Source organism: Musca vetustissima, unplaced genomic scaffold, assembly GCF_032173495.1.
Source record: "Musca vetustissima isolate MV318-11 ecotype Yass unplaced genomic scaffold, APGP_CSIRO_Mvet_v1 utg2261, whole genome shotgun sequence".
Classification (NCBI taxonomy): Eukaryota; Metazoa; Arthropoda; class Insecta; order Diptera; family Muscidae; genus Musca; species Musca vetustissima.
In genome coordinates, this window is record NW_026881272.1 from 61436 (window position 1) to 72222 (window position 10787).

The 10787-nt window shown below is 35.3% G+C and overlaps 1 long non-coding RNA gene across 1 annotated transcript in view; it reads left to right on the plus strand.

The window, feature by feature from the left end:
* Positions 1-6838, plus strand: part of LOC133327238 (uncharacterized) — a 66259-nt gene extending 59421 nt beyond the window's left edge. Inside the window, exon 3 of the long non-coding RNA XR_009754221.1 lies at positions 6750-6838. This is a non-coding gene — a long non-coding RNA (uncharacterized LOC133327238). The remainder of the gene's footprint in view (positions 1-6749) is intronic.
* The last annotated feature ends 3949 nt before the right edge of the window (positions 6839-10787 follow it).

Genomic DNA, 10787 nt, shown 5'->3' on the forward strand with positions numbered 1-10787 from the left:
ATACTGGGATTCTGGAATTCATTCAAAGATTTCCACAAGTTTTAGGACAATGTCAGTGGCTCTTTTGAAGCGGGTGAGAGGAGTTATAGACATTTTTCAATGAAAAGAGGAGAAAAAACTCAGTAAGTTGGTGATATATTAAAATAATAGTTAAAATTTAACGAAGATGGTATAGCAAAAAAGATATTGCAGCAAACATCACAAAATATGGAAATTTTTTTAATATTGCAAATGTCTATGTTAGTGTAGTACAAAGTGCAGGCAATTTTAGAGAATTTCTTAACAATGTCAAACTACTTTATAAAGACCACTAAAAAAGTATTTTTTTTAATTTCCTCAAACTTAACCAAATCTACCAATTGTAGGGTGTACTTGAGGAGGTGAATGTAAGTAATAGGGTGCGGTTGTCCGAAATGTAAAAAAGAATATTTCCACTGAGCAGAATAATGTGTAAAATCACAACCACAATAGATTTAATTGTCAAAAAACAATATTTTTAGCAGATTATTTTCTTGGATATATGTAACTACTGCCGATTGTAGCATACAAATGTCTAAATATTTTGATAATTCTATAACAATATTTCAAATACACATAGCTATTGAGTAAAAACACGACAACTATAAATAAAATTGCCAAACTAATATGTAAAACAAGTAAGGGAGCCTGGGGCACCTTCAGCAATGGCGTTTTCGATATGAAGCTTTCATTGTACATCGCTAGCTTTGATCCATAGGTATCGAATATGGAAATAAATAAATGTCGCAAGGATTGAAATTTCTAGCAAGGGTTTTTGTATTTTAGAGATGTTTTAGAATATTTCCATTCCATTTCGTAAGTTTTTCGTGCATACAACTTTTCATATTTTATGGCAGTATTGCTAAAAGATTACAATGTAAATTCTTATAAAAATAATTAAAAGTATAATGTTTTTAGGAGATTGACAGAAAAATATGGAAACAATTATAAAAAATAACTTCGAGGTACATTCGGGCAAAATGTTTTTGAATCTGTCTTTACAAATATTCCTTTAAAAGGGCTCGAAATTACATATATAAGACCAAACGTACTTGTAGTCACGAAAATGCGATAGAAAAAAGGTATTTCTGATGGTGTGTGTGGTCTTGAGTCGTCAACGTCCGCAGTTAGAAAATATAGCCTTAAAAGTCAAACGTTGGGTCACATATTAAAACAAAATAAAACCTGTAGAGGATATGAATTTCAACAAGATCTATAGCGGTAAAAATTATCAGGCTATGACGCCGAATGTGCTCCACAAAATGCCTAAGCTACCCCGGGTAGGGGCACATTCGGCGAATTTGACTTTTTGACAAAAGTTTAAAAATTGTAACTAATACTAATTTAGTATGTTTTGGTACTATAATTATGTATCAAAGTCCAAAAATACTGTGCTATAGTACGGTGAATAACGAATATCACACAAAACAGAATAAAGCACAAGCGACGCTAGCAGCGACAAAGACCCAACAGAGAGTCTATTATACCTAGGTGACGCACAGTGGGTTAGAGTAGCATGCGTTCTTGGATAAAATCAGGGAGGCTATGTTTGGATAATTTTTCTTTATTTTTCAGTTAATACCATTAAAAGTATATTTGAGTATAATTTTATTATGTAATGCCAAATATCAGTGTAGGTATGTAGTGCAAGGAATACAATATGAGAACTTAAACATTGAATTTTATACATCTTAAAGTTAATCATCCACATCATCATCCGCAGCCAGGGATGGCCCGTATGACGAATTTTCAGGTTTTCGACTGTGATATTCAAAAAGGTGTAAACGTCGAAAACGTCATACACCTGTATAAAATGTGGTAAACGTCATTTATTTCAATATTATCACCACATATACAGTTATTTTCAAGAACATATAATATTTTTTCTGTATATATGGGTATTCTTTACTAGATCTGATAAAAAAAAATTCTGAACTTGTGCAAAGTGGTAGGCAACAAAAAGGTATCAACAAGGTTTCAACAAAAAGTCGTCTATTTGAAATTTTTTATTATTAATCTCATGGCCACTCTATACAGCAATAACCAGCACGTGGATTTTTATTAAATTATCATCTATTTTTGTTATTTCGGCAGATTTTTTAGCGTTTTTTTCATTTTTTCAGCTAAAAATGTCATCTTGTCATTCATTGTTTGAGCGCTTGAATTCATCATAAGCTTCGACGACGTTCAAACTTGTATCTACAAAAAAAAGCTAATAAAAACCCCTTTCAAAAATCCCTTTTACCCGATTACTTGAAACTGCACAACACAATCACTATTTGTAAAAACAAAGAATATTAATAAAATAAACAAAAACAAAATATTATTGTAATGAAGAATATTATTAACAGAAACAAAAATTTCAACAATAATATACGGAAAAGAAAAGCACAAATAATTGGAAAAACTAACATGAAAAACAAGAAAACACAACAACAGCATCAGTCGCGAGATCATTGCGACTGTTAGCTAATTTAACTGCTACAACACTTGTATTAAACAATGCATGGCTTCTAAAAGGCACAAAAGGGCATCGCAAAATTTTGCAATATAACAATATATTTATGTCATCTTTAATATAAATTTAAAATATAGAAATATTAATTTTTTTTGGCATTGTCAATATAAATAACTACATCTAAATCGCTTCCAAACAGAATTTGCTACTCAAATGTTAACGAAGTATTCGCACAATAACCTGAACTTCATGGTTCCATTGAAAAATGTTTAACTTTTACAATACTTTTTAAAATAAATAAAATTTGCAACGGAACGTTTTCACTTTTTTCAGCATTTTTTGGCACTAAAATTTATATGAAGTTTGACTTTGAAGTTTCACTACAAAAACACCATACCACTTTTTACATTTATTTTAACGACAAGTGATGTACTAATTTTATATACTGTAAAAGCGTGCATAAAATTTTAACGATACTTAAAATTTTATTTTTTAATTAATCTAAGTAAACAGGCTATTCTAACCCACTGTGTGACGCTAGAAAAAGGCGCGTGGAATGCACGTGTGTTGTTATTGCAAAATGACGAGGCAAATTCTGTAAATTAACCAAACGAATAAAAGGTGGATAAGAGGTTTGGATGTTGTTACTACAAATTATCACAATAACATATAGGCGGATGTCTTCAATTCGGCTCCATGCAACCAATTGTTTAGGCGAGGGGCTGTTTTACTCCTTGCCGTGGTTGTGTGTGGATGGGGTTGATCAATGTAATTAACTCTTGACAGCGGGGTGAAGCGGCAACCAGAGAACTCCCAAGCAGTTATAGTGTATGGAATAGAAAAGAAATAACAAAGAAAATAAAACACAAGAGTTGTTAATATAATATTCTAAATATCTTGGCTTTATTGGTGGTATTCTTTTCTTTATTTCAATAAATAAATTACCTCTCGTAATTTATGGCGGCGCGCCGCGGCTCTAAGACCTGTTAAAAATAACGCGTAGACGTTATGTGACTACTTAACTCTATGGTCGATCAGTGAACTCTAAGGAGGTTGGTCGACAAGTGAACGCTGTGGTTCATGCAATGCATGTACAGAGGATTTCGGTGATCCTCAGCAATCGGTTGTCGTTTACTGCTACATTTACATATTCCAATAGGAGAAAATGCCAAGCAAGGAGAGCAGAACAACAACCACCGAGCAGTGGAATCTGCATTCTACAGTCTCCGCTGAGGGAACCTGCCGAGGATATGCCCGTGGTGTCAAGTAGTAGACGTGATTGACACCGCTCGGGAAGTTGAGTCAGGAGGTAACAAACTTATAAAACTGCCTTGCTAGAATCTATGAAGATTCGGTATTGGGGAGAATTTTATTGGAAATGGGGAAAACATATATGGGACAAACGAGCTATTGATATCAGGCGCTAAGAAACATCCGAATACATCATTGCGATACCAATAGGCTGCAGTGCACAAGACACATTTGAATATTTTTTATAAACATATATGGCTTTATTACTATGGTTTTGATTTTTGATAGTTTAATGCACCATGTATCATTTGCATACAAACTTCATTAGTATAAATGGTCATATTTGAGCTCTCGATCAATGTAGGTCAACAACTAAAACCAACAACTCGCATATAAACATCACGAGAGGCACAATATCATTTATTTTTGAGAATGAAAATAGGTGATAGGTGATTCTCTGCTTAATACTCATTCAATCATTTTTTCTACAAATGGAAATAATAATAATGTAAATAAAAAAACATTTTGTGTGTAAACACAAACCTACACACGCCCATCATACTCAATACTGTGAAATAAAAATTATATATACATGTGGTTAGGAAAGGTGAAATAATGTGTAACTACAATCTCTGTGAATTCCTCTGACTTAAACATTTTATGGCATAAAGGGAATAAAACAACAAACAAAAAATTCGGGCAGACACTTGCTCATTGTAAACAAAACAAGTCAAAACACACCGCTCTTTATATAAGGAAGAAAAAGGGTATCACATTACACTGTTTGTTATTAGAAGAAAAATAACATTAAAATACATCAATTGATGGTGTTAGTAATCAAAATCACGATCACTACTTGTTAGCTGCAATCTTTGTGAGGATGATTATGACAAGAGGCAGGTTATTCACTGGAATAAATTGAAGGTCAACAACATAAACATCTTAGTTTTGGGGGCAAAAATTATGGTAGATGTTTTTCATTTTAAGAAGCAAAAGAACATTTAAATACACTCATTCTTTATATTAGGAAGCAAGGATCATAGAAATTCTGCAAAAAATGTCAAATTTCAGTTTTGAATTTGGAAAATGACGCCAATTTTTTTCCTTGTATATATTAATGTTGGGAAAATCGCAATTTTGTGAACATAATTCTATTATAATGAAACTGTTGCTCTTTTATTCATAGTTTGCCCTCAAATGTGCTGGTACGAGTACTTCCATATCTTTAAGGCAATCATATGGGTAGACACATTTTCCGTAGTTCAAAATATTTAATACATTAAATTATAAATTTTCGTGCATCATGAACTCCCAACCCAAGTTGTTATGTAAGGCGAAGTTTTTCGATCATTTTGCATGTCATAATTGGTCGGAATAATGTGCCCCTCGTCTAATATTGCAGAGTTTAATGCTTTATTATTATCTACCGTAACTGACAAAATACTATATTTTGTAACATTTAACACTTCACGTGTAATTTATGTTTTGAGTTTCTTATATCGATTATCATCCATCTACGAACTGGAGATGAATTTAAGTACAATTTATAGTATACCACTAATTTCCAAAACCATAAAATTTTTGTATTTTGGACAATTCGTCAATTATTTGCTAATTTCACTCAGCGTTAGGACATTTGGTCTTTATTTATAATTTAAATTCGTATTGTAAATTAGCCAGTTTTATTGAAATAGTAAAAAAATGTGTGTTTTTAGTATAATAGTTAGTACTAAATTAAAAAATTCCGCTCATTATAGTCAAAGCTGCATACCAAATTTCAGAGTTCTGCTTCCAGACGTTGTCCGCTCGCGATCTCTGTTAAAACCAAGAAACAACAAGTGAAAAGCGTTAAGCCGGGCCGAACTTGGCATACCCTACACCATAGATATACTGACAGGTATTCGAAATAAAAATATAGGGAACATACCAAAAAGTGTACCTATACCGACATTTCTACAAAGCGATTATGGTTCTTAATATTGGTCCTAGACACCTTGTTTCTTTGGACCAAACTTGTTTCAAAAATTTTTGACTTCATCCACATTTACCCATCTTATTATTTCTTCCAAACCTGTTCATATTCGAACATGGGGAATATCGGTCCATATATATATATATAAGGTTAATTATCGACCTTATGTTCTGGGGACGACCGAATATTAATCATTTTTGGTAGGGAGATTTGTTAACATATACGACTACAAAATACCAAATTTCAGCAAATTCCAGAAAAAAAGTGACCTATATTTATAATTTTTAGTAGGGAGATTTGCTAACCAATAAGAACTCAATGTACCAAATTTTAGCGAATTCAGTTGAAAAACACGCCCAAGGACCCCAAAATACCGAATATTGGGGGTACCATTATACGGGAGCTATGCCTAAACGTGGACCGATAAATCCCATCTTCGAACTTGACCTGCCGGCAGGCAAAAGACAACCCTATAATATTTCAGCACCCTATCTCAATTCCTTCAGAAGATAGCGTGATTACAACAGACGGACGGACTGACATGGGTAGATCGTCTTAGAATTTTACCCTGATCAAGAATATATATACTTTATAAGGTCGGAAACGAATATTTCGATGTGTTACAAACGGAATGACAAAATTAATATACCCTCCATACTATGGTGGAGGGTATAAAAAGATCATAAAAAAGTAAACACACATCGAATGAATGTTTGTAACAAAAATTTTGTGGAATATATATATATATATATAAATGACAAAATTTAATAAAAACTCCACCATATGGTAGATGGCATAATGCGACGTCTACACATAATTTCGATAGAAAGCAACTTTCGCTTTAGATCTTTATCATGAATATCTCATTTTGTGATGTATTTATACTTGCAAATGATAAGATTTAATATTTTTTCCGTTTTGAAAAAGAATAAATTGATTTAAAAAATCGTATGATATAAAGAGCCAAAAAATCATAACCTTATTAGCCATTCATACAAGAGGAACATATATTCACAACTTATTTAACATTTTCATTTGTTTATATTTTAGTTCGAATGCGATTTCAGTCGTGAAAATTCTAAGAGTCCTACGTGTATTACGACCATTAAGAGCAATAAACAGAGCAAAAGGTTTAAAGGTAATGTACTATTTATTTTTCTGTGTAATATGTTTGCGCAGCAATATGAAAAAATAAGAATAAATGAAACAAAACGAGTTAGAATTTGAATGTCAAAATTGACAGTGGGTTTTTATTAAAATAAATTAAAAATATTATCGTAAATAATAGTACTTACAAAAAAGGTTGCTAGTGGCTGGACGAAATCCAATACGAAATATAAGTGACGTTTAAACCAACGAGAGAAGCGAGAGTGTTGCAGAGTGGCACATAATCTTAGATGTCACTAGTTAGAATTTGACAATGCATGTTTGTGATGGAAATCACAAATATGCATGCAAATAGTGTGTTGTCAAATTCTAACGTACAAACATATTAAATTAATAAAAAATATGTTTAGATTAAACATTTGCCGCCGGCCTTGCAACATCTCACTATGTTGCAAATTAGTTATTCAAAATTTACAATAAAATATATTTATTCGATTACAACTTTTTTTATTCTGTTATTTTTTTTAATTTTTTCAAAAAACAAGTTTTACATTCATTTGTGCAAAAAACCTCTGGACCGGCAAGCTTTCTGGCAAAGACCCAAACAGAAGTTGGGCCCATAGGCTTCGGGTGTAGTCAGTTGGGCCCATAGGCTTCCGGGTGTAGTATAGGTCTGTGTCTTCATGATTTTCTGCACCCAGCACCAAGTCAACTCGCGACGGCCGGAAAAATTGAGGATCCGCTAGCATCATACCTTCAAATTGCGAAGCTGCGTCCGCTGAAGCGGATTCGATGGGAGAAATTAAATGGGTGAAGTTCATCACCGGGGCAGACACCAACAACTGGGAAAATCAATCAGGTCCTACGGGATGGAAGGAAGTCGCAACGACTGGACCAGTGAACTGATCTGGGAAAATCAATCAGGTCCTACGGGATGGAAGGAAGTCGCAACGACTGGACCAGTGAACTGCAAGTTCGGCTGTTACCTGCACATGGGTCCAGAAGTGCTCGGACGGGGAATCGCCGTGAACCCAGGAAAATTTTAACAATTATGGTTGGGCCCAATGTTACAATTGGCTGTATTGCCAGACTACGGACGGGATTCACTTGAGTCGGTGGAACGGACGGACCAGCAGAAGCGGACGGACGTTTACGTCTTTGAACAATTATGGTTGGGCCCAATGTTACAATTGGCTGTATTGCCAGACTGCGGACGGGGTTCACTTGAGTCGGTTGAGCGGACGAACCTGCAGAAGCAGGCGCACGTTTACGTCTTTGGGAACTCGGACGACCTTGCGGAAGGGGAAGAGGGATCGGACAGGTGAAGTAGTGTGTGGTGTCTGCCTCTGCACTCTTCGCATTCTGGGTCCTTCTTACAATTCTGGAGCACGTGACTGCCACCCAAACAATTGGAACAAACACGTAGTTTGACCATGGTCCGGATGCGCTTATTTAGTGGTAGCCTCCTAAAGCCACCACAATTCCTTAGGTGGTGCTTCTGGTGCACCTTCTGGAACCTTCGGAGTCCTCACATGAATTCGCCGAAGCCTTTGGGTCGTTTCCAGAGGAGCGTCCATCTGAACCAACAGGTGCAATCTCCCGTGGAGGAGCTGCTGGCTCAGAAGACATCCCGATCACAGCAGGTTGGACTACCAATTCTTCTTCGAAGCAACCTCATTAGGAGGAGCGGCAGGTGCAGCTTCGGAATCATTTTCATTTACTGGAGTGGGGTCCAAATCTGTGAGCGGAACCATACCAATGTCGTCATCTTCTCTATCCCCGTAAGCCATGGGGACATCATCCTCATAATCAGGCAGAAAAGTGGCTACCATCTCATTTAAATTTTCCATTCTACGAAAAAATATAGAGAGGCTGCGAATTTAAGAATTTGCAAATTTTTTAATTGGTCAGAATGACCAACTTGGCTACTGGTCGTCAGAATAGGAGACCCTATTAGAAAATGACGTGGAGTTAATGCTATCGGCTTTAATGCACAATCATTCATAGGACGCAATGGCCTTGTATTTAAACAAGTTTCAATTCGAGAAAGTATTGTTGATAACTCCTCGAATGTATATTTAAAATGACTAGCGTGTTTACGAAAATGAATCTTAAAACTGCAGTTTCCCAGAGCCCACCCATATGTGGTGCTCCAGCTGGGATGAATTTACATAAAAGCTGCTGGTGGTTATATTGAGAGCAAATCCTATCCGACTTTACAGAAATACAATTTTGAATTCTCGATCTAACTCTCTTGAAGCGCCGACAAAGTTGGTACCTTTGTCGGAAAATAAAGTTTTAGGATACCCGCGCCGTGAAATAAATCTATGAAAGGCGGCCAAAAATGTTGCCGTTGACAAATCTGATGTAGCTTCAAGATGAATTGCTTTCGTAGAAAATCAGACAAACGCACATACATAGCTCTTCGTAATTTTACAATATCGACCTGTGAAAGATTTGATTTCGAAAAGGCCAGCGAAATCTACGCCTGTAGTTTCAAATGGTCTTGTGATGGCTGTTCTCTCCGGAGGCAGAGATGCCATAATTTGGGAGAATGACCTTTTTCTCTAGTAAGCAAGGTTTACATTTCCTAATAATTTTACGAATTAACGAAATGGCTCGAGGTAGCCAATATTGCGTGCGTAACATATACAAGACTAAATGAATTCCACCGTGAATGGAAATATTGTGCAAATTTTCAATTAAAAGAAGTGAAAGTGGTAGGGTAATAAGATTGGATGTCTTTCTGAATATACAAGCGTTGGGGGTCCACTGAGATGCATAACGCCTCTATCGTCAAGAAAAGGATTCAATGGTAAAAGGGAACTTTTAGCATATATCGACCTGGCATTCAATAAACAGTTATACTCTTCTGCATAGTGGACTTTCTGGGCTATCATAACAAGACGTAATCTAGCCATATTTATTTCAGAACTTGTAGGATATTTTTCTTGAAAAGAATGTCGACCTTTATGTGATGGATGCGTTTATAGTGCACTTTTCAATATCTGTATCAAGTACAGATAAATCTTGAATATCCCATTTGGATCTATCCTGGCGAAGCCATTGTGGCCAAATTTGTGACGATGACAACTCCAAGGGTGAAATGCCTCGACTGCCTAAGTCAGCAGGATTGTCTTCAGATCGCACGAGATGCCAATTTCTCTGACCAACATTTTCATGAATCCTGCATACCCTTTTAGCAACGAATGTCGACCATGTGGAGGGGGGTTTCTTTAACCAGGAAAGGACGATTGTAGAATCGGTCGAACAGTAAACTTTTTGAAAAACTATATCTATTTCAGTCGCAATTACTTTTTGTTTTGCTGGAACGCAGAAAAGTGGAGATTTCACCATTTGATTCAATTTTACGGATGTACGGATGTATTAAAAAATATTATTTACATAATCGGACTGTAGAAATGTCTGTATAGGTCAATTTTTTGGTATGTTCCCTATATTTTAATTTCAAGTACCTGTCAGTATATCTATGGTGGAGGGTATCCGAAGTTCGGCCCGGCCGAACTTAACGCTTTTTCACTTCTTTTTATTATTATATAATAAAATAATGAGTGAGAATGAGACTGGTGATTGTGTGATTTTGTGGTGTTGGTTGTCTTCTAAAAAAAGTGGAAGAAGAAGAAACCCTTGTATTAATTGTCGTGAACGATTAAATTATCCGGTTCGATCAGGATCAATTGTTTGCGCAGCAATATGAAAAAATAAAAATAAATGAAACAAATGGAGTTAGAATTTGGATGTCAATATTGACAGTGGGTTTATATTAAAAAAATTAGAAATATTATCGTAAATAATATAACCTACAAAAAAGGTTGCTAGTGGCTGGACGAAATAAAATACGAAAAGTAAGTGACGTTTAAAGCAACGAGAGAAGCGAGAGTGTTGCAGAGTGGCGCTTAATCGTATATATCACTAGTTAGAATTTGGCAATGCATATTTGTGATGGAAATCACAAAGATG